Below are 27437 nucleotides of genomic sequence, written 5' to 3'. Positions count from 1 at the left end.
TGTAATGGAAGCACTCCAAAAATATTATTTAGTATTATCATTCATGCAAAATATTAAGCACCAGTTTTATGCTGGGTAGCATTCCATGCGCTGGGGATATAGCAGTAAAGAAGACAAAGTCCCTGCACTCAAGAATTTCAAATTCTAAAGATATGAAACAGATTATTAACAGAAAAATAAATATGTAATATACTGGGTGGTGATAAATGCTTTGAAGAAAAATAAATGAGATTAAGGGAGATAGAGAAAGACAGGATACTGTTTTATTTAGGGTGGTAAGGAAAGCCTCTATGATAAAATGACCCTTGAACAGAGACCAGAAGGAAATGAGGTGCTCAGTCTTATGGGTATCTGAGGATAGATTTTTCCAGGCAGAGGGAGCAGCAAGTATAAAACCCCAGGGAGATGTGAGATTAGTGTGTTCAAGAAAAAGCAAGGATGCTAGCGCAACTGGAGTGAGCAAAGCAGAGGGAACAGAATTTGAGGTCAGAGAGCTGGGGAACACAAGAGGTGGATCAAGAATGGCTGGTAGGGCTTCCCTGGAGGCACAGTGGTTGAGAGTCCGCCTGCCGATGCAGGGGACATGGGTTCGTGCCCCGGTCTGGGAGGATCCCACATGCCGCGGAGCGGCTGGGCCGCTGAGCCTGCGCGTCTGGAGCTTGTGCTCCGCAAGGGGAGAGGCCACAGCAGTGAGACGCCCGCGTACCGCAAAATAAGAGAGGAAAAAAAAAAGAATGGCTGGTAGGTAAAGATTTTGAATTTACTTTCAGTTAGAGCAGGCACAACATTATAAGGGTTTGTGCAGAGGAGTGGATGATTTGACATGCTTTTAAAGGGTCACTTTGCTTATTATTAGTATTATGTTAGAATGGCAACTTGAATAGTTTGTAGAATTGGCCAGATTGGAGAGAGTTTGAGAACAGGGGAACTAGAGGAGTCTCAACTGAGAATTTGGTGAGTTCAGGATTAATAAGCATGAGACCTGGAGTTAAACTGTCTGTGTTTAAATTATTCTTAGCAATGTGACCTTAGATGAATAACTTAACTTCTCTGGGCTTCCATTTCTTCAACTGCAAAATGATGATAATACATAGGACCTCTCTTCATGGGTTATTGTCAATATTAAATGAAATAATTCATGTAAACGGCTTAGTACAGTGCCTGGCAAACAATGAATGTTCAATAGATATTGTCATTGTTTTTTTTTCCAAAAGGGATAAAAATTTGAAGTAGAATAGGAAGGGGAGACAGGCAAAGGTGAGTGTGGTGTGCAGGGGTAAAAGGAAAATTTGGAAACTCTATAGGAAATATAAATGTAACTTATTCCTCCAACTGGCCTTTGAAAAGTCAGAGGTTTTACCCCTGTCTTCCCTGGTGGGAAGACACAGGCTCTCTAGGGTAGGAAGAGTTCAAAGTGTGTAGAATCCAGCTCTCTATGTATTCATAAGATTTCAACATTTGGGGTTTTATGGCACCTTTAGTTTCTACTTTAGCCAAGTTTCTGTCTTTATTTTACTTCCTACAATTGTAGGAGTGGGAAGAGGAAGGGTGATGATTCAGCATGTAGGGTAAATAAATCTTTGAAAAGCATAAAGGCCTTAAAAGTGCTTATGAAGTAGCAAGGGAAAAAAAACAGTGATATAGGCAAGGAAAACAAGGGAAGTGGAATAAGGTGTGAGCGTACCTGTGATTACCCATTTTTCCATAATTGTCATCCAACGACTTTTTTGGAGGTACTATTTAGAGCGTGGAATTTGGAATCTAGATTGGACTTCAGTGACTTCTTTTAGGCCCAGGGGAACCGTGAGCTGGGTTGGGTAGGGTGACGTCAAGGAGGTTAGATTTCAAACTAACAAATGTGCAACAACTGAGAAGCAGGGGAGAGATTTTGGGTCTTAGTGAGTCAATAAGCAGGTAAGAAGGAGTCCAGAGGGGTGTGAGGGGCAGAGCATCAATTATCAATGTTCTTCACCTCCCTCCTACCTTTTTTAACCTCAAATGTGCATAATTGTACCAATACATTCAATCACACATTTGCTTCTTGGCGCACAATTTCCATTAAGCGAGACACAGCCCCAGATTTTCCTCTTTTTCCTTTTTTGAATGTACAAGGCTGTTTATTGAAGCATTGTCTGTAAGCAACTGGAAACATCATTGTGAAAGATCGTCAGTAAGCGAATTGTTTATTGCAACATTGTTTATAAACATTGGAAACAAATGAATGGTCCCTCTTTGAGTTATTCTTCCTTAGCCTCCATTCCCTGTCTCATTTCCCTATAGCCCTGAGACCATCCATGTGTAGATATATATTCATGGATAGAATTTTTTTATGTTGTTGAATTTATAGTATTTTCCTTAATGGCTTGTCCTTTGCGTGTCTGATAGATATTTATCCCTACATCAAGATCATCAAGATAATTGCTAATACATCTTTTTTTAAAGACACATAGTGGGAATTCCCTGGTGGTTCAGTGGTTAGGATTCAGTGCTCTCACTGCTGGGCCCTGGGTTCAATATCTGGTTGGGAAACTAAGATCCTGCAAGCTGTATGGTGGGGCAAAAAAAAAAAAAAAAAAAGACACATCGTGATGACTTGTGTGACATACATGGTTGTGGAAGAGGGTTGTACACATTCCTAGCTGGATAACTGGAATATCACTCATTTCACTATCAAGAATGCATGTAAGTGAGAATAACATTATGGGAATAATCTTGAAAGCATTTCTATTTCTTAAGCTATAAATAAATTGCAGATTTTAAGTGTTACAAGTAAAGATGACTTGTAACACATCTTGCAACTGTGGAGTTATATTTTGAGGGAATCTATAGCGGGTAACTTGCAATTTCTATCAAAATTATAAATGCAGGGCTTCCCTGGTGGCGCAGTGGTTGAGAGTCCGCCTGCCGATGCAGGGGACATGGGTTCGTGCCCCGGTCCGGGAAGATCCCACATGCCGCGGAGCGGCTGGGCCAGTGAGCCATGGCCGCTGAGCCTGCGTGTCCGGAGCCTGTGCTCCACAACGGGAGAGGCCATAACAGTGAGAGGCCCGCGTACAGAAAAAAAAAAAAAAAAAAAAATATATATATATATATATAAATGCATATACCCCTGTGGTTCAGTTCTCCCATATCAGAGAATAGACTACAGTTCTGTCTGCACACGAGTTGAACTATTTCTAAATGGAACATAGTTTTTAAATTGCCAGGGATTGGAAACAACCCAAATGTCCTTAAATAGGGGACTGATTAAGCAAGTTTTAGTATATCCACACAAGAAATACTATGTAGCAGTAAAATAAAACAAGATAATAAGAAAGTTATTTTTATACCATTGTACAAAATGTACAAGGTGTCCAAAGTGTGTTTAGTGACAAAATTAGGGTGGAGAACACCATGTATCAATGCTTTCTTTTGTGTAAAAAGTTCAAAATATATTTGAACTTATATTCAGCTTTGCTTATACTCATACAGAAATACTGAAAGGATTCATAAGAAAGTAAGAGTTGGTGGTGCAGTGGTGAGGACCCAGTGCTTCCACAGCAGGGGGCATGGGTTCCATCTCTGGTGTGGGAGCGAAGATAGGAGCAGTTACCAATGGAAACAAGACAAATGAGGAACAAAAATTTGAGGGAGACTTTGTATTGTATACCTTTTATATAATTTCTGGAATTCAAATCATGGGACAGCATGACTATTTAAAATTAAATTACAAGAAATCTGGGGAGTGAACTGGAGTCTAGCAGATTTTTAGAGATTGTTTCTTTAATTGACTTCTTTATAGCTTCCATTCCAGTAGTCTCTGGGGCTAAACTCCTCCCCCTTTCTCTTTATCTCTAAACTGACAAAAGTTTCAACCCACAAGAAACAAGTATTAGTATGCTTAAATTACAGGGAACAGTGCTAGGTACTAGGACTCCCAAGGGACAAAGGAGAACAGAACATAGTCCCTGCCCTTGAAGTGGTCCAGATGGATTTTATCACTCTCTTTAGTGGCTATAGCAAGAATAAAAATCGTCCTTCTCTCCCTGCCCCTACTCCCTCCATATAATCTTGCAAAACGCTGGAAATATATTGGAATTCCTACTTAATTCTCCTCCCCCTCACTTGGAGAACAGTAAGGCTTGAGGAGCTCAGTAACTTTCCGTCAGGCCCAGATTGGAGAGACTTCAGACCAGGGCAAAGACTCAGCCCACTTCCCTTGGGCCCCTGGTGCCTTGCGGAGGTTCTTGGACCTCAGATGCTGCTGTGACTGTGGTTTCCGACTTCCTGAGTTCTCACACTCAGCTTGGTGCTGCAGATGTCATACCCCTGTTCCTGCTTTGGAGACTGACATGCTCAGGCTTGGTGATACTCTGAGTACATGGGATCTGTGGGTGTGAGTCACAGCCAAGGGGCTTGCTTTTCTGTTTTAGTTTTCCCCTTTTCCCTTGACAGACTAATTGTAAATGCCTTGGGGTTGCATAAGGGCAGAGTATAAAGGTTTGCTGGGTAGAGGTTGAGAAAGATCAGTTTTCTAATTGAATATCCTATCTCAGTTCTTTAATTCTGCTTTTCTTTAGCTAGGGACATTGAATACTCTAGACAATGAATCTAGTAAGAAAGCAATTGGAAAATCATTTATTTAGAACTATGCAGTTTACAGTACACTCTCACATGTTATTTAACTTAATCGTAACAATTCTGTGAATGAGGGTAAATATCATCCCATTTTACAGTTGAAGAAAAGTGATGCTTAGGGAGAGAAGGGACACTTCCATGCAGGTATTGAATATCTCTGGTGCTACAGTATATTCTCGTGTGTATGTAGGGTTTCATTGTGGAGCTGTCATCTTATGTGCTGGGACCACAGTTCTGAAATGGTTGGAGAGATTCTACTCTCTGGAGTTGAGGCTGCTGTACATTCATTCTATCACTTGTTCACTCAATCACAACTATTAATTGAATGCCTATCTAGACAAAGAAAGATTCTAGGTAAGAAAGAATTGGGAGGTTGAGACCAACTACTAGTGAGATGCTGGGGAGGGCCTTATGGCAGAATAATGGAAGCTGCTAAAGAGGCAGTGGTGAGACCTGGAGTTTAGACCAGAACTTTTCAAACTGGGATTCTGTAACTAGCAGCCCAGGACTGTTCAGTTCAGAAGCAAGCAAACCAGGTTTCCACAGTGTTTTTTTGTTTATCTTATTTATTTTTGGCTGCGTTGCGTCTTCGTTGCTCCACGCAGGCTTTCTCTGGTTGTGGTGAGCAGGGGCTACTCTTCGTTACAGTGCGCGGGCTTCTCATTGCGGTGGCTTTTCCTGTTGTGCAGCATGGGCTCTGGGCGCACGGGCTTCAGTAGTTGTGGCACTCGGGCTCAGTAGCTGTGGCTCGTGGGCTCTAGAGTGCAGGCTCAGTAGTTGTGGCGCATGGGCTTAGCTGCTCCGTGGCATGTGGGATCTTCCTGGACCAGGGCTCGAACCTGTGTTCCCTGCAGTGGCAGGCGGATTCTTAACCACTGCGCCACCAGGGAAGCCCTCCACAGGTTTTTTAATCAGGAAAAGCTTAACTCCCAAGGTATTTCATTCATACTTGTATGAAGTTATTTTTGTCTGGCCAGCATCAGTCCTCCCCCTCTCTTTTCATTTGGGGGGATATCCTTAGGGGCAAATCGTTTCTCTCTTCCCCTGGCAGCCTAGACTAATCCATGTGACCTGAGATTGACCAATCAACATCAGCTCCCCGCCAAGACTTTGCCTCTTGAGTGAGTGACTCAAAGACAAAGGGATGTTAGGATTGAATCCCAGCTGTGATGTGTGGTGCTGCTGGCTGCAGAAGCTGCTGTTTCTTGCTGGAGCTGCTCTGTGCTGCTTATTTTCCAAGGCTGCCCTCCTGTGCATGCTCTGGGCCCCCAAACATCCTTGTAATACATGTTTCTTTTGTTTGTACTTGCAACAGTGTCCATGTTTGTATTTGCAACAGACAAAAAGAATTTTAACTTACAAATTGTGATGATTTCTTTACCAAGATGTAAACTCCTTTAGCAGGGCCTAAATCTCATTCTGTTCTGTGTCTTTTTTTTGGCTGCACTGCCAGCATGTGGGATCCGACCCACCAGAGATCAAACCCGTTGCCCCTGCAGTGGAAGCACGGAGTCTTAACCACTGGACCGCCAATGAAGTCCCCTGCTCTGTGTCTTTGATGCTCAGCTCAAGCCTGGGTCTCTATATGTGCAGGTTGAATAAGTAAAGAAACATGTTATATTTGTATGGGGCTATGGATTTGTGGCATGACTTCGGTTGCGGGGCAAAAAAATTCTCTATAAGCTACAATAGCCACTAAAATCTGAGCAATTTCATGTTAATAAACATAAACCCAGAGGATCCTGGGAAGGTCCTTTCTTCCTGTATCTGAGCCCTTATCCGAGTTCATGTAGGTACTTTTGGTCCTCAAATTCCAGAAGGTGTTTTAAATTTTTTAAAAAATATGGAACACTTCGGGCTTCCCTGGTGGCACAGTGGTTGAGAGTCCGCCTGCTGATGCAGGGGACACAGGTTCGTGCCCCGGTCCGGGAAGATCCCACGTGCCGCGGAGTGGCTGGGCCCGTGAGCCACGGCTGCTGAGCCTGCGCGTCCGGAGCCTGTGCTCCACAACGGGAGAGGCCACAACAGTGAGAGGCCCGCGTACTGCAAAAAAAAAAAAAAAAAAAGGAACACTTCACTAATTTGCATGTTATCCTTGGGCAGGGGCCACACTAAACTTCTCTGTATGGTTACAACTTTTGTATATGTGTTGTCAAAGTGTGTACAGCTGAACCTTTTGTCCCTGGTTTCCTAGAAGCTCTCCCTAAGCACTGCCCTCTGCCCTGACTACATCAGCTCAGGAAATCCTCTCTTCAGCCTCCAGTCCAGATTTGAAAAGACCACTTTTATGGAGCCAGGTCATTAAAGAAGAATCTACTCGTTATTTTCAATTATCATTTCCCCCCCCAAATATTCTCTTTCCTTTCATTCCTTCCACAGATACATAATGAGCATCTACTATTTGTCAGGTTCTGACAATTCAGTAGATACAAGATAGTTCCTAACTCTAATTTTGGGGAAAAAGACAAATAAAACCAAGAGAACAAACAAATTAAATAATTACAAACTATGTTAAGTGCTCTGATGAAAATGAACAGTGATAAGGTAGAGAGCAATTTCCCTGTACGAGGCAGGAGATCAAGGGGAGCACTTTCTAGCTAATGTAGTCAAAGAGGACCTTACCGAGGAGATGACAAACTGAAAGCTGTTAAAGGGTTAGTTTTGTAAAAAGCAACAGCCTAGTCAATGGCCCAGTGCCTGGACAGAGCTTGGAGAGAACCATAGAAATGATAGCAAGTCAATGTAGCCAGAGAAATAGCAAGGGTGGAGGATGTGATGGAGAGATTGGTTGTTCTAAGCAGGGCAGTGACATGATTACATTTACATTTAAAAAGTGCAATCTAGCTGCCCTGTTTTTCCAAAGTAAAATAAAGTCATTATTGCCTTCCTAAATAACAAATGTTAAGCATTCCTCTTTGGAACTTCCCAAGTCCCACTGGGAAAACATCTCAGACCCTTGGGTGGTGGCTGCAACTCCGACCTGGTCCCCCGAGGCAGAATACTGCTCCTCTCCACACCAGCAATTGGAATCCCTTCCTAGGAGCTAATGAAGTGAAGCGGAGTGGGGGGGGGGGAATGAGTGCAAAGGCCCTGAGGCGGAAAGGAACCTGCCTTGTTTGAGGACTTGAAAGATGCTGAGAACTGAGAATGTGGGGGAGCTGAATGCGTGCCAATGTGAGAGAGGAAAGTTAGGTACAGACTCTGAAGAGCCTGGCACACAGTGAAGATTTAGATGTTAATCTGAAGAACAGCGAGCAACGGGCTTTGAGCAGGGGATGGCTGTGAATATAGTTGCGTTTTGAAAAGCTCCCGCTGTCTGAGTGTGAATGGATTGGAAGAGGAAAGAGTAATTGGGTGGAGAGGACAACCATCATCTAGGAGAGAGGTGATGGTGGACTAGACTGGAGTGCTGGCAGCAGGATACAGAGAAGTAGGAGGCTTCGAGATGCATTCAGGAGGCAAAATTAACAGGTGATGGATAGTATCCAGTCCTGGCCTTCGTGTGATCACAGTGGATACGAGTGAGAGGGGACTTCGTGCTCCGGACCCGGGAGAAGGCCTGTTCCCGCGCGTCAGGGCAGTGGGCGTGTCCCGCCCGAGCCGTCGCCACGGTGATCGGGTGGGGCGGGGCCGAGGGCGGGGCAGCTGAGGCGCTGCGTCACTCGGTGGAGTCGATGGTGCGTGTGTGTGGGGGGCGGGGGATACGCTGGGCGCGTCCCCGGGGTCACGTGGTGCGCAGCACGCAGAGTCCTTCAGTCGGTTGGACCCGGAGCGGAGCAGCCGGAGCGGGGCTGTGAGGTGAGCTCGCGGCAAGGCGCGGCGAGGTGAAGCCGGCTGGCTGGGGCAGGGTCGGGTCGGGCCGGGCCCGCGTCGCGCGCGTGCCGTGCTGGCGGGATCGGTGACGGACGCCACCACTGCTCCGGTCTCCTACCCGGCCCCGCTCCCCGCCTGGCCCGGCTTGCCCAGCCCGGAGGGAGGCCCGGGGACCGCTGCTGAGAGCGTGGCGGGCGTGCGGGCGGCGCCCAATCCCTAGGGCTACCCGCAGGAGTGACGGTGGCTGCGGCCAATCAGCGACTCCCGAGGGGGCTGGGCCGCGGGGTGCGGGGCCCGGGGCGCGGAACGGGCCGTGTTGGGGGTGGGGTGTAAGCGCTAGGGCCGGAGCCTAAGCTGTGTGGCCCTCGAGAGCTCCACAAGCAGCCCCTGCAGTTGCCTTGTGCTTTGGGAACGCGTTTTCTTTTACTGACTCTTTTATCCTATTCTGGGGAGCACACCCCTTTCTCAAGCGCCAGACTATGGGAGTGTCTCCTTTCTCTATAGTTTTTAGAAAATGTGGTCGGTGCACCCCGTTTCTTAAGCTCCAGCCCTGGGATGTTATCTAAATTTCCAAAGCCTGCCCAACTAAGGATGTATCCCTTGACCCACGACCCCCAAACTGGGAGGACACTACCTTTTCGAGCCTCCAGTCTGAGTAAGCATCCCCTTTCAAATTTTGGGGTTCTTCCCATTAGCGAGTCTTAAATCTGGGGTCCAATAACCAAAGTTTTTTTGGTACTTATATTCGCACAAAATCGAGGAAGAATCCCCTTTTCCAGGCCCCAAATCTGGCAACGTGCTTTCCAGAATTTCTTAAATTTAGGGGCCAGTTCCTTTCCCTGCTCTTTCAAAATCTGGGAGTGCACCTCATTTCCAGAGTCTACCGAAAATGAGATCCAAATCCTGAAATTTTAGGATACGTATTTGTATTTACACAAGGAAATTCACTACTTTTTCCAGTCACTGTATTCTTGCGGTTGCACCGTTTTTCATGAGTTCTCTAAGTCCGACCACCTTATTTCCTGGGGGAGACTTTTCATATCTGAAAGTATTTTTGTTTCCTGTGCCCTCCAGATGTACAGCATGCACTACTTTTGGTTACACAATTCTCAGGGTGCAGCAACCTTCCTGGTGCTTGTTAAATCTGGGACGGCGCACCTTTTTTCTGAGTTTTTTCATTTCCATACGATGGTACAAGGTTCTTGAGCTTTTTTGCCATCCAAGATATTTTCTTTCCTCAGTTTCCTTCCCTCTTTGGAACTCTTTTTCCCTTTAGGTGCTCTCCCTGTCAGAGCAGTGCACCTATTTCCTCTTCCTTCCTCTGGTGAATAAATATCTTCAGCACCACACTTTCTCTGCTTCTGGGGCCTTTTTTCTGTGCACACTTCCTAGTCTTACCTCCTGAAGTCCCCTCCCCCTAGGGGAGGATCTCCCCGCCCATCCTAAAGGGGATGCCTGCATGTTGTCTCCCATGTGTCTCCTTTATCTTTTACTTTTCTGCTAACAGGAGCTCTTTTCTCTTGGCTTGCCCTATCCCCGGGCATTTTTCTGGTTTCTTTCTTTCTTTGGACACTGCTCTGCTTATTGGTGGCTGTAAAGATTTTCCCTTTTCCTCCCCTTGCTCTGGAAGTGGCTTCAAGTCCAGGGCTGCTTGACTCCCCAGCGCTGGATTTAAACTAGAAAGGAATCCCCTTGCATTTCTTTGGTTATTCACAGCGCTCTTAATCCTCCTGGTGGTTTGCTTCCTATAAGATTCTGGTTAGATGGGTACTGTTTTCTCCTTTGCTTTATTTCCCTTCGTTGGAAAAAAACAAAACCAAAAAACCCTCAAGAGATTCTTTAGTCTTGCTTCCAACTCATACGCTTCCTCCCTGCATTGGCTTTTTTCCTTCCTTTTATCAAGAAAGGAGGTCATTTGGAGGAATCTCTTGGTCACTCTTTTTTTGTTGTTGTTTCTGGGGGAGAAGTGGGAGATGGATATTTACCTCTCCCCGTAATCCTCTCACTTATCTGCCAAGCCTTGCCCCCAACTCCCTCCTTAAAATCTGCAAATGTCTGAGACCTCTCCTCTCCTAAGAGCCTCTCAGTAGGTTCTTTCTTTTGTATTTCCCTCTGTCTTTCCAGATCTTACTCAGGGCTTCTCAGCGGGAACGAACCAGATTAATTTCTCCACAGCTGGAATCTCAAGTGCTTATGGGATAATGACACCTCTGACCTTTCTCCCTTTCGGGAAGTACTTGAGTGTGCAGCTGTATGAGGCCTCAGTGCGGGAGAGAGTTTGAGCCCGAGAAGCTACCCTGGCAGGACAAGGCAGAAAAATACTGCATTTTCAGGACCACGTCCTTCTGAATCTCATTTGAAGATTGGATGTTTGCCAAGCACCTGCTTCTTAGGGATGCTGGGGGATTTAATGATACTCCTAGGAACCTGTAGGAATTAATGGGGCTTTTGGTGAAGTGCTCTGAACTCAGTGTTGGAACTTGAATAAAATGAATCATTATTGTATTTTCAGAACAACTAAGCTGTTTTAAATTTCATGTGCATGAAAATGCTAGAACTGTGTTATTTCAGGAAGTGAAATGGATCCCACATTTATATCATGTGGTCATTAGTAAGTACCAAATTCATTAAAAAGCGTTGGAGGTCTGTCTGAGCAGTACCTAATAAAATATGGTATACAGAAAGTGAACAGGTACTTTGTCTCTTATTTGCCTGTTTGGTACTCTATCTGTGTAGTGCTATATATATAGTCCACCCTTAAAGTATTCTGCACCAGTGCTGCTCAAAGTTGAATGTGCAAATAAATCACCTGGGGTGGGGAGTGTCTTGCTAAAATGCTGATTCTAATCCAGTAGGTTTAGGGTGGGGCCTGAGTATATTCTTTTCTAATTCCCAGGTGGTGTTAATATTACTGAACTAAACTTTGAGTAGTTAGGTTCTGTGCACAAAGTTAAAGATTTCTCTTTGAAAATAGGAAGGTGGTGGTTAGCTTTAAGCTGGGGCATTATTTTCCATTCTCTCTTTATCTAGACGCGCAAGCCTTAGAGTTTGTACAAGTCCCCTTTGGAGGACTACTATTTATATTCATTTGTAGTTATTCTAGCATTAAACTTTTAAAATCATGGCTGGAACTTCTCCAGGAGTTTGATTCCTATGTATTTTGTCAAATTTAAATGCTTAACTATTTCTTGGGACTTCCCTGGGGGTGCAATGGTTAAGAATCCGCCTGCCAATGCAGGGGACATGGGTTCGAGCCCTGGTCTGGGAAGATCCCACATGCCGTGGAGCAACTAAGCCTGCGTGCCACAACTACTGAGCCTGCGTGCCACAACTACTGAGCCCACACGCCACAACTACTGAAGCCTGCGTGCCTAGAGCTCATTCCCTGCATCAAGAGAAGCCACTGCAATGAGAAGCCTATGCACTGCAACGAAAAGTAGCCCCCACTCGCTGCAAATAGAGAAAGCCCGTGCGCAGCAATGAAGACCCAACACAGCCAAAAACAAATAAATAAATTTATGTAATAAATAAATAAATGCTTAACTATTTCTTGATTGAAGGTAAACATAACTCTTGACATAAAATTATTCTAGTAAATCCTATGTAGTAATCAGCCAGCTTGCCTCTCTGGTTCCTCATCTATTACCCTACCATGGGTATAGTGATTCTGAGATACTCCAAGTCAACAGGGTCACAGGTATTGGAATTTCCAAGGAGTCCTTCTTGATTTTCTAGGTCCTGGAAATGGGCCTGGGAGATGCAGGTGCCTGGACCCTGAATGGAAGCTACTGACTTGTCTCTGTATGAAGCTTCACAAAGGTGAATGCCGGTGGGAATATGACATTATTCTTTGGTGGGAATCATGGCTTATGATGCGCTCTCTCCTTTTATATCCACAGCTATTTTTAAGTCTTAGTGGGTTTTTCCTTTCTAAGTGTCTTAGGTCATCTGTACCTATTTCCCTGGCTATATCACCTGTCGTGGACTTTTCCCAGCATGATCCTATTCTGGGCCCTAATCAGGACAAACCTGAATGACTAGACTATTTTGTGTCCTGGTCCTCTCCCTTCCCCCTATCCCTCACATGAGTGTCAGATAGATCCTCTTCAGTAACGGATTTGATCTGGATTTGGCACTAGTCCCAGCTCTTCCACTCACTGTGAGACCTCAGGCAAGTTACTTAATACTACTGGACCTCATTCTCCCCATTTGTAAAGTGAGGGGCTGATTATCTCCAAGGTCTACCCTGCTCTGAGCCTTTGTTCGTGCCTTGCTTAGAAACCCAGTGTCTGTGGGAGCTTGTAGCAGATCTGATTTCCTTCACGTGCTCTTTTGGGCATGCTGCCAATCATTTCCATGTCCGAGTCACTTCTGCCACTGCCTCTTTTCTAGCCGAGGCAGCCACCTTGTCTTCACACCCAGCTTCAGCATTCTTCTGCCTCCGTGTCCTCTGCCATTTCCATGCTTTATTTCATTCAAAACTGTCTAAGCTTCTCAAAGAAGTCTTCCTTGAATTCTCCATTCAACGTTAGCTACTTCCCTGAATCACTAAGAGGGAGTCTGTAGTTGACATGCAATTTTGTTTATTTTCAAGTTCCCTTATCTGATGTGTATTTTAAAAATGTTTTTCCCTCCTCCTCACCCCAGCTTTCTTTTTTGCTTTGAATTAGCAGAGTAGGTAGAATTAAATTTAAAAATGAAGCAGGTAGTTTGCCTTTTGCTGGAGTTTGGGGAAAATGAATGTAATGCTTTTAGCCATCTTGTCTCAAGGTCTCAAGGAAATCAGCTAGCTGGTTCTTCACCCTGGATTTTTTTTTTTTTTTTTTTTTTTTTGCGGTATGTGGCCCTCTCACCATTGTGGCCTCTCCCGTTGCGGAGCACAGGCTCTGGATGCGCAGGCCCAGCGGCCGTGGCTCACGGGCCCAGCCACTCCGCAGCACGCGGGATCCTCCCAGACCAGGGCACGAACCAGCGTCCCCTGCATCGGCAGGCGGACCCTCAACCACTGCGCCACCAGGGAAGCCCCATCCTGGATTTTAAAGGTGCTTAAACACCCTATCAAATTTGAAAGTGTTTCCTAAGTTCAAACTTCATTTTTTTAAAACAAATTTATTTATTTTATTTATTTATTTTTGGCTGCATTGGGTCTTTGTTGCTGCGCGTGGGCTTTCTCTAGTGGTGGCAAGCGGGGGCTACTCTTCCCTGCGGTGTGGGTGCTTCTTATTGCGGTGGCTTCTCTTGCTGCGGAGCACAGGCTCTAGGCATGTGGGCTTCAGTAGTTGTGGCTCGCAGGCTCTAGAGCGTGGGCTCAGTAGTTGTGGCGCATGGGCCCAGTTGCTCTGCAGCATGTGGGATCTTCCCGGACCAGGGATCGAACCCGTGTTCCCTGCATTGGCAGGTGGATTCTTAACCACTGTGCCACCAGGGAAGTCCCCAAACTTCATTAAAAAATTACTTCTAAATGCTCTTCCTTCTAGGAACACACTCAGCCACAAAACCTGACAAGAAGTTGCTAAGGACAATGATAAGAAATTTAAATTTTAAATAACTTCATCAGTGAGTAAAGCTAACAATTCTTTGAGAGCACCTGATTATTCTCAAGGGCAGCTGCTGATGTTGCTTGGAAATCAGGGATCAAAGATGTATATAACCTAATCCCCCTTCCTCATCTTTCTAGGAAGTGATGGGATGTTTACATGTTTCTTGATAAACCTTTTTTTTGTCTTTTTTTTTTTTTGATAAACATACTTTAAACCAAAATGTGTGTTTAGTCAGAGCCTCTTTGGTTAGATTGTAAGTTTGGAGAGGGAGGACGCTGTCCCTGTCTTAATTCATCTTAGCAACTGACCTTTACAGGTTATTGATTAACTTTGGGGTAACCTGTTGAAAATTGAAACCTTGATTTGTAATAATGCTGTGACAACTTTACTAGATCTTGTGCTAGGTATCAACTGTCCTTTGCTTTCTTTGGCCAAATAATGGAAGAGGTGAGTTTTTAGAAATCCTGTAAAATTTTAGCAGCTGGGTATGAGTCACCAAACATAAATAGGGCAGTTGTATGAAAGGGAGGTGGTTCCTGAATCAGTGGACTTAGGGGAAGGAAGAAGAGGAGGGGCCTGGTAAAGGATTTTAAATGATGGTTTTATTTGATAAGAGCTTTTCCCTTGTCAGGAGCATAATCCTAAGATTTTAAAGACTGACTCCCAGGCATCTTAGATGATGTAAGAGGTCTCATCTTGTCCTAGTAGAGACCTGATTTTCAAGAGGTCTCTTTTTCCTGTGGAAAAGGCACATGGCTAGGTGGATTGACGTGCCTTCCTTGCTTATACAGGTGCTGGGATTTATAGGTTGTGGAACCCTAGCCTGGAAATGTGGGCATTTTAGTTAGCATTGTTTGGAGCACTCTATTAGGTCTTATTGAATCTTTACAATTTATCCATTATCTTCATCTAATAGACAGGAAAACTGAGATTAAGTAATTTATTTGTCCAAGGTCATTTGGCTAATGACCCAGGTTGCTTTGCCTGCAAGCCTGGTGCCCTTACATCCTCCTCTCTACAGCTGCCTTACTTTTCTCCCTCAAGGTTTGAATAAGTCACATTAGTCACAATATCAAACAGGTGGCAGCCTGGAATGCAGGACTGAGGCACTGTTGGGAGAAGAGGTGGCCTTGCCACCTCATCTCAGATTCTGTTCCTGACCATGTAAACATCTCTTAATTGTAAAAGCCAAACTCTCCCAGCTGAGGCTGCATTTCTCCCCTTCTTTTTTTTTTTTTTTTTTTGGTACGCGGACCTCTCACTGTTGTGACCTCTCCCGTTGCGGAGCACAGGCTCGGGACGCGCAGGCTCAGCGGCCATGGCTCACGGGCCCAGCCGCTCCGCGGCATATGGGATCTTCCCACACGAACCCGCGTCCTCTGCATCGGCAGGCGGACTCTCAGCCACTGCGCCACCAGGGAAGCCCATTTCTCCCCTTCTTGAGGCCCCGGTGCATGGCTGGTTTGGTCTGCTTGACAGTCTCTAAGTCTCATGGAGTGGTGAATGCTGTCCAAAGTGCTTTGATGAGTAGGACGTCGGTCATACTGTGACCTATATGAGAATTACACATCTGCAATTCAGAAAGGCAAGATAGTTTAAAAGGCCACCTTTCATGTCCAGGCTGCGTGGTATGTGGTGGTGAAGGATCAGAATTTGCAGGCAGAATGCCCGAGTTTGCATTCTAGCATCTGCCACTCTGTTGGGGCTACATGTCACTTGGGCGTGGGGCTCAAACGTCTTGGGACCCTCCCTGTAGCATAGACATTGGAGGCAGACTTCCAGCATGGCAAGTTTTTAACGTATCTGGACCTCTGTTTTCTTTCTCAAGTATCATCATAACTACCTCACATCTATCATTGTAAGTATCAGTAAATGTTACCCTTTTCTCTCCATTTCCTAATCTATAAAATGGGAATAAGAAAATCTAATTTATAAGATTATTAAAACTTGGTGAACTGTGAAGAGTTGAGTATATGTTACCATTATTTTGTTTTATTCCTCTTACAAAATGTTTGTAAAATCCCCTATGTTATTTGTTTTTTTATAATTGAAGTATAGTTGATTTACAATGTTGTGTTAATTTCTGCTGTACAGCAGTGATTCAGTTATACATATATATGTATATTCTTCTTTTAATATTCTTTTCCATTATGGTTTATCATAGAATACTGAATATAGTTCTCTGTGCTATACAGTAGGACCTTGTTGTTCAAAGGCCTTATTTTTTTCAATTTTCTAATTTTTTTGGCCACATCTTGCGGGATCTTAGTTCCCGGATCAGGGATCAAACCCGGGGCCCCCTAACCACTGGACTGCCAGGGAATTGCCTCAAAGGCCTTACTTTTAAACGCAGTATAAATAGAGTGGGTTTTGGAGGAGGTCCTGCTTCTCAAATCCCAGCTCTTCCTCCTAGCCAGGTGACCATTGGCAAGTTATTTGCTCTAAGCCTCCTTTCCCTCCTCTGTAAAATGGAATAATACTGCCAACTTCTCTGCATTGTTGGGAATGAAATATTTGTCAAGGATTTAGCCTGTGGTGAAAACTCAGTAAAAGTTAGCCACTTTCTGGTGTTAATAATAAAGACCAGGAACAAAAGTTAATACTTAAAGAATAAGGTAATTAATTGACTTAAATAATTTTTTTTATCTTTAAAGCCCCATGGGCAGTGAATCAGTTGTAATTTAGGAAAATGTCTTTGGAGGTCCCATGGGGTATTGACTCTATCTCCAAATTGTTTTCCTTTGTAATCTAGTGATGCCTCAATTAAGGAATCCTGTAAGAACAGTTTAGTCAGGTATATTTAAAAAAAGGTTCCCTTCCCTAAGAGGAACCCACACAAACCCGCCCCAGAGCTGCCTTCCGCCATTTATAGACTGGAGCCCTCCCTGTGACTGAAAACCGAGCACAGCTTTTCTTAGACTCCAGGGGCCTCGTTCCCTGTGCTTTGCCTTCCTCCCCCTTCCCCCATGGAGTGATAACAGTTCCTACATTTACCTGTGGATAGCACTTTTCAGAGAGCCTCCATATGATTGTCTCCTTGAATCCCTACATCCCTTAAGGTGGATGATACAGGTCTCTTTCCTATCTTTCTTCCTTTTTTGGCCATGAGGAAGCTGAGGTTATCTCATTTAACAAGCATCTGACTGCCAAGTAAGGGCGCTGCTTGTTAGTTGCTGGGGATGCGTATGAGGAGTTAAATGCCTGAGGAGAGATAGGCTCAGAAACAGGCAGTTTCAATGTAGGGTGCTGGGTTGTGGGCCAGATGGCAGGCCAGGCTGCCATGGGCGAATAATGGAGTGGGCCCTGGCCCAGCGCCCTTGGCGAGGTGCTGATGGCTGAGCCCAGTCTGAAGGACCAGGCAGAGGAAGCAGCACTGCAAGGAGTCTTGGTGTGTGGGCGGAATGAGAGCTTATTGTGTGCTAGGCTCTGTGCTAAGTAATTTTTATCTTCACAGCACCTGTATGAAGGTATGAAATAGGTACTGGTACTATCCCCATTTTACAGATAAGGAGCCTGAGGCTCAGAAAGGAAATGACTTGTGCAAGGTTATCTGGAAAATGGTGGAGCTGGGGTCCAAACCCAGGCAGTCTCATTTTGGAGTTCTGGCTCATAACCACCATATGCTGCTGGCCCTCTGCTGAGCTTGTTTGCTCCTCTCCTGGTAATCTCCCGTTTCTAACAACCCCCGGTTTGGTTTGGTCATAATGGCTAGCTCACTGATGGCCTTGATGCTGCACTAATAGTTTGAAGTTTGTTCTGTAGGGGAACTACTGAGCTTTTTTTTTCTTCATTAAAGGTATAATTGACATATAACCTGAAGTGTTTTAAACAGAGGAGTCTTACGATCAGATTTGTGCTTTAGAAATATTACTGTAGCAGCATTGATGAAGAGTAGCCACAGTGCAGTAGTTGGCTAGTAAGATTACCTGGGTTCAGCTCCTTGTCCCAATACTTGGTGGCTTTGTCATTTGGGCAGCTTACTTTCTGAACCTTAGTTTTTGCACCTCTGAAACAGGAATAATAGTAATCCTCATTACAAACCTATGAGGTAGATGCTAAATGAGACGATGTATATGTAAAGCACTTAGAATACTGTATGTCATAAAATAAGCACTCAGAAGTCAGTTTATAAGACAATATTGATTTGGATCTGGGGAGGGTGTGGCTGGAGGTTTTGAGCTCCATTGAGAGTTGTTGCAGTAATCGGATTAGAACTGATGGGGACCTGAACTGGGCAACCACTGGGCAATGGGAGAAACCTAGAAGTAGGTGTGACAAAATGGTGACTGAGAGTGAGATGCAAGGGTGATGCCCATGTTTCTAGCTTGGCACATTGGCCAGGCTTGGAGTCTTAAACTGTGATGGGGAGAAAAGGAGAAGGAACTTGTGAGGATAAGATGATTAGCTCAGTGAAGTTGAGTGATGTGCCAAAGGTCGTTTAGCAAATATATTCTGGAGTCAGGCCTGGGCACTCGGCCCTTCCCATTGTTTCTGGGAAGATCCACTGACTTAATTTATTCTCAGTAATTCGGAATGAACCTATGTTTGCTGTCTGTCTGAATTTTAATTGTGGAAGGAAAAGGTTGGCTCTTAGAGAAAGTATTTCAAGTATCTGGGAAGAGGGTAAGGGAATTTTTTTGGGGGGCCTTTTTCTTTCTTCCTGCCTCCTTACTTTCCTCCCCTCTTCCCTTTGTTTCCTTCCTTACCCTCTCAAGTGAAAGAGGCTAATTCAGCTCTTTAGTGTGACTTGGGCAAGGGCCTGAAGGAGTGGTAATGGTTGGCTTTAGACCCAGTCTTCTTTCTGTGTTGTTGAGGAGAGGATAGTGATGGAGGGGCCCTTGCTCCTACTTGAACCAACTTGTCACTTCCCTAGGACTAAAGATGTGCTCTTTTATGTTCTTTGTATTGGATATTATTTGTTAATATTGCATAATAATATTGACTGTAATCCTTTGTGTCTGATGTCCTTTTTGCTAGTGCTACTACTATCACACAGCCATTTTATCACCAGTATTGAATATTTAGTGTGTACTGTGCTAAGCACTTGACATCCGTTAGCTCGCTTATCCTCAGAATCCCAGGACGTAGGGGTTATTAATCTCCTTTTATAGATGGGCAAACAGAGGGAGGCTCAGTGATTTTTCTCATCTTCACTTAGCCAGCAATGAGTGGAGCCAGGGTTCGCCAGAATCTGAGTCTGAAACCTGTCTGCTCCCATCCCTAAGTACTCCCTGGCCTTCCTCCAAGACAGAACTTTGGCAGAGTCCCCTTGGAAGCTTCGTCCTGTGAGACATAGGTGTCACTGGACCTGCTGATATTGTTTATGCTTTTCTGTAACAGTGGTGAGGGCTGCAGGGAGCATCTCCACCTCCTAGGCTCAGGGCTGTGAGGGGAGGGGAGCTCATTCCTTCCTGAGGCACCTTGCCTCTAGGACTTCCCCTCTACCTAGAATTCTCTTCCTCTGGATCTTCACATGGTTGTCTCCTTGTCATTTATTTATTTTAAAGGTGGATTATCTGTCTATCTCCTTGTCATTTATTTATTTATTTTAAAGGTAGGTTTGTTTATTTATTTGTTTGTTTATTTATTTATGGCTGCATTGGGTCTTCACGGGATTTCTCTAGTTGCAGAGAGCCGGGAGTACTCTTGGTTACGGTGTGCAGGCTTCTCATTGCGGTGGCTTCTTTTGTTGTGGAGCATGGTCTCTAGGCGCATGGGCTTCAGTAGTTGTGGCTCGTGGGCTCAGTAGTTGTGGCTCGTGGGCTCTAGAGCGCAGGCTTAGTAGTCGTGGCGCACGGGCTTAGTTGCTCCGCGGCATGTGGGATCTTCCCGGACCAGGGCTCAAACCCCTGTCCCCTGCATTGGCAGGAGGATTCTTAACCACTGTGCCACCAGGGAAGCCTGAGGCATAAAGATTTAAGCTGGTCTTTCACTTGCAGTGTCCCTCAGTTTGAAAGGCACCATCACCCTTTAATGGAGGTTGAATTTCAAGCCAGGTGTAAGCACTATTAGATTATTGTAAAGCCTGTTCTGTAGTTTCTGGTGGTTGATATTCTTTCTAGAGTTTATTTTCCCTTAACCCGGTCTAGAGCCGACTCATTGAAAGCTCTTGTTCCATGCCCACCTATCACAAATTCTTTGCTACTTTGAGCCCTCAGTACCTGTGCCCGAGTACAATGCAGTTGCTGAGACAGGACCTCCAGTTACCATGGCTACAGTACTCTTAAACCTCTCCCAAAATAAAATCCAGAGTCCATGTCAGTACAACATTAAATATAAATGCATTATGAATTCAGAAAATTCTGCTCCCATTTTTTTTTTCTTTTATAGAAGATGTTGGGGGTAGGAGTTTATTAATTAATTTATTTTTGCTGTGTTGGGCCTTCGTTTCTGTGCGAGGGCTTTCTCTAGTTGTGGCAAGCGGGGGCCACTCTTCATCGCGGTGCACGGGCCTCTCACTATCGTGGTCTCTCTTGTTGCGGAGCACAGGCTCCAGACGCGCAGGCTCAGCAGTTGTGGCTCACGGGCCTAGTTGCTCCGTGGCATGAGGGATCTTCCCAGACCAGGGCTCGAACCTGTGTCCCCTGCATTGGCAAGCAGATTCTCAACCACTGCGCCACCAGGGAAGCCCTGCTCCCACGTTTTGAGTACCTACTTTGTGCTAGACATATAGGGGTTTTGCAAATCTTTCTTTTTTTCTTTTTTTTGTCTACGCTGTGCCGCTTGTGGGATCTTAGTTCCCTGACCAGGAATCGAACCCACACTCCCTGCAGTGGAAGCACAGTCTTAACCTCTGGAAGGCTACAGAAGTTCTGCAAATCTTTTCCTTTTAGCACCCAAGATAGGGGCCATTAATCCTCATTTGATGAGTTAAGAAAGAGAATCCAAAGATGTAGCTCATAGACTAACGTGTGGTAGTGGTTAAGAATCTGGAGCTGCAGGGCCTAGATTCAAATCCTGGCTCAGCCCCTTTCTATATGGGTGTCCTAGGGTGTCTCTCACTTTTCTCTGTTCCTCTCTATTTTATCTTTACAATGAGGATTAATAATAGTACTTATCTCTGTGGTGGTTGTAAGGATTACATGACTTAACATTTGTAGAATTAGTTATTATTACTATTGTCAGTGTTTCTTACGTAAATCTTGTTCTACTCTCCTTTTGTAAGGTTGGGTCACATCATCATAAATAATGAGTAACATTCTTTATTTCATTTATTAGGCATCTGTTGAGTATCAGTCATTCCTTTCCCTAATGGAGCTTAAAGTGTAGTCCTACTACATTAGGTTTTATTTAAATATTCTCTTACTATTATTATTATTATTTGGCGGTACACGGGCCCCTCACTGTTGCGGCCTCTCCCGTCGTGGAGCACAGGCTCCGGACACGCAGGCCCAGCAGCCACGGCTCACGGGCCCCGCCGCTTCGTGGCATGTGGGATCCTCCCGGACTGGGGCACGAACCCACGTCCCCTGCATCGGCAGGCAGACTCCCAACCACTGTGCCACCAGGGAAGCCCCTGTTTTTAATTTTTTTTTTTGCAGTACGCGGGCCTCTCACTGTTGTGGCCTCTCCTGTCGCGGAGCACAGGCTCCAGATGCGCAGGCTCAGCGGCCATGGCTCACGGGCCCAGCCACTCCGCGGCATGTGGGATCTTCCCGGATCGGGGCATGAACCCGTGTCCCCTGCGTTGGCAGGCAGACTCTCAACCACTGCGCCACCAGGGAAGCCCTGTTTTTAATATTTTTAAAAATTTTATTTATTTTTTGGTTGCGTTGGGTCTTTGTTGCTGCGCGCGGGCTTTCTCTAGTTGCGGCGAGTGGGGGCTACTCTTCATTGTACTGCGCGGGCTTCTCATTGCCGTAGCTACTGTTGTTGTGGAGCACTGGCTCTAGGCATGCGGGCTTCAGTAGTTTTGGCTCGTGGGCTCTAGAGCGCAGGCTCAGTAGTTGTGGCGCATGGGCTTAGTTGCTCCGCAGCACATGGGATCTTCCTGGACCAGGGATTGAACCTGTGTCCCCTGCGTTGGCAGGTGGATTCTTAACCACTGTGCCACCAGGGAAGTCCCTTTCTTATTATTAAACATGTAAGTTATATCTAGCTTCCCCAGCATCGTATGTAAAGAGCTATTGTTTTTTTCTCGTTTTCACAAATGATTTATTTTTATCCTGGACTGTGTCCTTCTGATGGAAATTACTGACTCCAAGTGTAGAAGCAGTTTTACAGCTTGTTCCTTTTTTCCAGATTGAGGTATAAAACGATGGCCATGGTCAGGGCCTCAGGCAGTGGTTCAAGTGTTCCAGTTTTCTCACGGCTTAGGTGTTGTCCTTTCTGGAAGATTAAATATTTCTGCTTGCTATATAATGGTGTAATAATTCTGTCACAACATTTGAAAAGCACCCAATTGCTTCATCTTCCTGTATTCAAACTATGTTTATGTCTAAAGGCATGAGTATAAGCATAGCATGGACTTTGGTAAGGGAAAGAGGAAGGGCCTTCAAGAAGTGGTTTGTCTACCTCTGGGAAAATCCTGTTACCTGTGATAGGAGACATGTCTCCTGCCTTGGAGGACCTTGAAAGCAGTTAGCCCCTCTGCACCTCGATTTCCTTTCTGTACAATGGGAATATCACATTTAGTCCTAACTACATCATTTGGCAGTTGTGTAGGTCCAGAAAATAGTTTAAGGATGAAGGCCTTTTACATATTTAAATAATCTATTTTTTAAAAATACGAAAAAATATAAAGAAGTAATTCAAAATTAAAATCTTACCAACTAGATAATCCCTGCTGACAATTAAAGTAAAAACAAAGAAGTACATTCTTATTTTTTAATGTATTTTATTTATTTATTTATGGCTGCGTTGGGTCTTCGTTGCTGCGCGTGGGCTTTCTCTAGTTGCGGTGAGCAGTCTTCTCATTGTGGTGGCTTCTTTTTGTTGTGGAGCACAGGCTCTAGGTGTGTGGGCTTCAGTAGTTGTGGCGTGTGGACTCTAGAGCGCAGGCTCAGTAGTTGTGGCGCACGGGCTTAGTTTCTCTGTGGCATGTGAGATCTTCCTGGACCAGGGCTCGAACCCGTGTCCCTCGCATTGGCAGGCAGATTCTTAACCACTGAGCCACCAGGGAAGCCCCAGAAGTACATTCTTAAGGTTAAAAAATTCTAACAACACAGAAGGGTAAAGAATGAGAAGTTAAATTTTCATGCTCTATTCCTTTCATTAAGGGAACTACTTAAAACAGTTATTTTCTTCCTTCCAAGAAATAATTTTATGCATATACTATAATAGATCTGTTTGCATTAAAGAGATAACACCAGACACAGGCCTCTACACCATGCCTATTTTATTTGACAGTGTATCTTGTAGATGGCTCCATATCAGCATCTACAGATTGCCATTAAAAAAAATTAATTAATTAATTTTTGTCTGTGTTGGGTCTTTGTTGCTGTGCGCAGGCTTTCTCTAGTTGCGGCGAGCAGGGGCTAGTCTTTCATTGCGGTGCACAGGCATCTTACTGTGGTGGCTTCTCTTGTTGCAGAGCATGGGCTCTAGGCACACGGGTTTCAGTAGTTGTGGCTCACGGGCTCTAGAGCGCAGACTCAGTAGTTGTGGCACATGGACCTAGTTGCTCTGTGGCATGTGGGATCTTCCCGGACCAGGGCTCGAACCCGTGACCCCTGCATTGGCAGGCGGATTCTTAACCACTGCACTACCAGAGAAGCCCAGCCATTTTTCCTTTTAATAGATGTACAACATTCCATTATATAGATGGCCATAATTCATTTAACTAGCCCTCTTTTTTAATGGACATTTTAGGTGCAGAAATTATGAAACTATATTGTTTATCCTTACAGGTAATTTGGCAGACTTTGGGGGATGTATCTGTCGGATAAGTTACTGGCAATGGGGACTGCTGGGTTGCAGGTATTTGCATTTTTGTAGATAGCGCCAAGTTGCCTCTAGAAAAGATTTTCCAATTTATGCTTCTACCAACAGTGTATAAGCATCGTTTTTTCCTCATCCCTGAAGACACTGGGTATTTTACCTTGAAATTTTTAGTCTGAGAATTGAAAAATTGTTATTTTGATTTGCATTTCCTTTAATTTAGGGTGAGGTTATGTCGATAATATAATATCACATGCTTATTAGACCTTTATATTTTCCCCGCCCCCCCCCCAAACCTCCCCCTTCCCTGGGAACCTGCCAGTTCTTACACTTTGCCCATTTAAAAATAAATAAATTTATTTATTTATTTTTGGCTGCGTTGGGTCTTCGTTGCTGCACGCGGGCTTTCTCTAGTTGCGGCAAGCCGGGGCTACCCTTTGTAGTGGTGCACCGGCTTCTCATTGTGATGGCTTCTCTTGTTGTGGAGCACAGGTTCTAGGTGCGTAGGCTTCAGTAGTTGTAGCACGCGGGCTCAGTAGTTGTGGCTTGTGGGCTCTAGAGCACAGGCTCAGTAGTTGTGGTGCACAGGCTCAGTTCCTCCATGGCATATGGGATATTCCTGGACCAGGGATCGAACCCATGTCCCCTGCATTGGCAGGCGGATTCTTAACCACAGCGCCACCAGAGAAGCCCATACACTTTGCCCATAAGTGAGTTGTTTAACTTTTTTCGTTCTTCGTTTGTATGCACTCTTTGTTAATAAAGGAAGTTAGCCCTTTGGTCATATGTGTTGCAGTTATTTTCTCCCAGTTTGTTGTTTGTGAAAGTGCCCTTTAAACTGTGTTACACAGTGTACATTTAAAGTTTTCATTGTCATTGATACAGGGGCATTGACTGCAAATACTGTATTTAAGGAAATAAACTGGGCTCTCTGTCTCCTGTGTAGCAGTGAGCTCACATTGTAGGAAAACTTGTTTAAAAAAAAAATCTTTTTTTTGCCATGCTCCGTAGCTTGCGGGATCTTAGTTCCCTACAGGGATCGAACCCATGCCCCATGCAGTGGAAGCGTGGAGTCCTAACCACTGGACCACCAGGGAGTTCCCTGTAGGGAAATTTGAATGTAAAGGAGTAGTTTGAAGTCCTGCCAAGGTCTTTAAGTGGAATCATTTGTGAATACAGATTGCATCAGATTTTTTCTCATAGTTTTTCTGGATGTCCTTACTAAACATATTTCCTTTTCCTATTCTGGAAGCTAGAGCTTTCTGGTAGAAAAAAACTAAGGCCCTGAAGAATGGGTAAGTTAAAAGCTACAGAATCTTAGCCCTCTTGCCTCTTGAGAAAAATTTGTGTTTAAAACTAAATGTGAAGCAACGAAGACCCAATGCAGCCAAAAATAAATAAATAACAAATTAAAAAAAATTTTAAAACCCCCTAAATTTAGGAGTAAAAACGTACTTCTTATGTAATCTTTTTAATTCCTGCTTCTGTCTTGAACTCTTTTTTATTCTTCAGTAGATTTGCCAAATTAAATTGAGACTTTGCGGTGATTGTCCCTCACCTTGCCCTTTGTTAGAGCTCCTTCATCTCTTCTCATATTTGTGTTTGTCTTCCTGGGTGGACTGGAGCTGCAACTGAGTTGGATTTCTGATTCCTGATTTCCAGCACAGTGCCTTACTGACAGTGCTCACTAATGGTTTGTTGAATGAATAAATGTGAAATTTAAAAACAAACTCTGCTATCCCCAGAGGAGTAGAGGGAAGATTTGGGCATGGGTCATAAAAGCCACATTAGTCCTTAGTCTTGTACTGTGTGGTAACAGAGAGTGAAGCTTCAAATAAGTGGCTCAGGGACTTCCCTAGTGGCACAGTGGTTAAGAATCTGCCTGTCAATGCAGGGGATGCGGGTTCAATCCCTGGTCTGGGAAGATCCCACATGCCACGGAGCAACTAAGCCTGTGCACCACAGCTACTGAGCCTGCGCTCTGGAGCCAGCATGCCACAACTACTGAGCCTGTGTCCCGAAACTACTGAAGCCTGTGTGCATAACATGCTCTGCAACAAGAAGAAGCAGCCACCGCAATGAGAAGCCCATGCACCGCAACGAAGAGTAGCCCCCACTCCCTGCACAACGCAGCCATAAATAAATAAATAAATAAAACAAACAAATAAATAAAACAAATAAGTGGGTCAGAGTTACAGTGAAACAGGTTTCAGTTCATGATAAGGAAGACCTTCGACAATTCAGCCTCAGGAGGAATTGGTTTTCTTGAGCCATTAAGAATAATTTGCTCATTTTCATTCACTGCCTTGTTCCCACACTCCTGTACTTTAATGGAAGGCATCCTAGGGAAGTTGTGTGGTAAAAGAATTAATTCAGAAATCAAGCAGACCTGGGCTTTTGTTCTGGGGCTGGTCACTTAGCACCTGAACCTTAGCCCAATTACTTTAAACCTAATTTCTTCATTTGTGATAATAGAAGTATTAGTAGCTACAAACTATATAGTCCTTACTTTGTACCAGTGTTCCTTAAATGGATTATCTCATTTAGTTTTCACACCCACTGCCTGGAGATAGGTACTATTATCACCATCCCCATTTTAGGGAGGGGAAACAAATTCAGAGGGGTTAAGTAATCTACCCAGCTTCATTCAGCTAATAAAGGGTGGGGCTGAGGATTAAAGGCTAAGCACTTAATCCTGTTACATTCCACTATATTACATGACATCTATAAAAGGGAGCTGTCTCCCTGCATGAAGTCTGATAAATACTAGCTGCTCTGGTGAGTTTTTTTTTTCTGAATTAAAAAAAGAATTTATTTATTTATTTTTGGCTGCACTGGGTCTTCGTTGCTTCACGCAGGCTTTTCTGTAGTTATGGCGAGCAAGGGCTACTCTTCTTTGCAGTGCGCGGGCTTCTCATTGCGGTGGCTTCTCTTGTTGTGGAGCACTGGCTCTAGGTGCGTGGGCTTCAGTAGTTGTGGCACGGGCGCTCAGTAGTTGTGGTGCATGGGCTTAGTTGATCCTCAGCATGTGGGATCTTCCCGGACCAGGGCTCGAACCCACATCCCCTGCATTGGCAGGCAGGTTCCTAACCACTGCGCCACCAGGGAGGCCCTACTCTGGTGAGTTTTCAGTGCCACTCTGTCTTTATTCTTGTCTGGCTTCACCTTTTCATATAATCTGAGAGGTGAGACTATTACTTGGTATACATGAAGTCAAAAATAAAAAGATAATTTGAGGTGGTGTTGCTCCTAAGTCAAAGTGAAGACTCTTCTACTGATTGGATTTACTTACGTCAGATTCATATCTCATTTTCCTGGAGAGTGTGAAGTATAGACAGTCAAACCTCTGACTCTCTCTTTGCTAGGGTGCGTATAATCCAAATACCCTTATTTGATGTAGCTTTTCAGTTTATTAGGTTTCAGATTCCTTAGTTACAACTGTCAACCATTCCTTTCTTGGTCTGATTTGCTTTGTGCGTTCTCCAATATCAGCCCTTTGGAATGAGTTGTTTAATGTAATGGATAGCTCATCCTTTACATTACATATATTTTTTCTTATGGAAAACAATAAGTTTAGGAAACTGTTTA

At 44.5% G+C, this 27437-nt stretch overlaps 1 protein-coding gene and 1 non-coding gene across 2 annotated transcripts in view; one reads left to right on the top strand and one right to left on the bottom strand.

The window, feature by feature from the left end:
• Positions 1 to 6675: 6675 nt before the first annotated feature.
• Positions 6676 to 6782, bottom strand: LOC132506591 (U6 spliceosomal RNA). The gene has a single exon (XR_009535909.1). It is a non-coding gene; the product is annotated as a U6 spliceosomal RNA (small nuclear RNA).
• A 1524-nt stretch (positions 6783 to 8306) lies between these two features.
• Positions 8307 to 27437, top strand: part of PHF20 (PHD finger protein 20) — a 133111-nt gene continuing 113980 nt past the window's right edge. Inside the window, exon 1 of the mRNA XM_060122866.1 lies at positions 8307 to 8415. The gene's annotated coding sequence lies outside the window, so the exon portion shown is untranslated. The remainder of the gene's footprint in view (positions 8416 to 27437) is intronic.

This window comes from Lagenorhynchus albirostris, chromosome 15, assembly GCF_949774975.1.
Source record: "Lagenorhynchus albirostris chromosome 15, mLagAlb1.1, whole genome shotgun sequence".
In the NCBI taxonomy this organism is placed as follows: domain Eukaryota; kingdom Metazoa; phylum Chordata; class Mammalia; order Artiodactyla; family Delphinidae; genus Lagenorhynchus; species Lagenorhynchus albirostris.
This window is presented reverse-complemented; position numbering and strand designations above follow the sequence as displayed.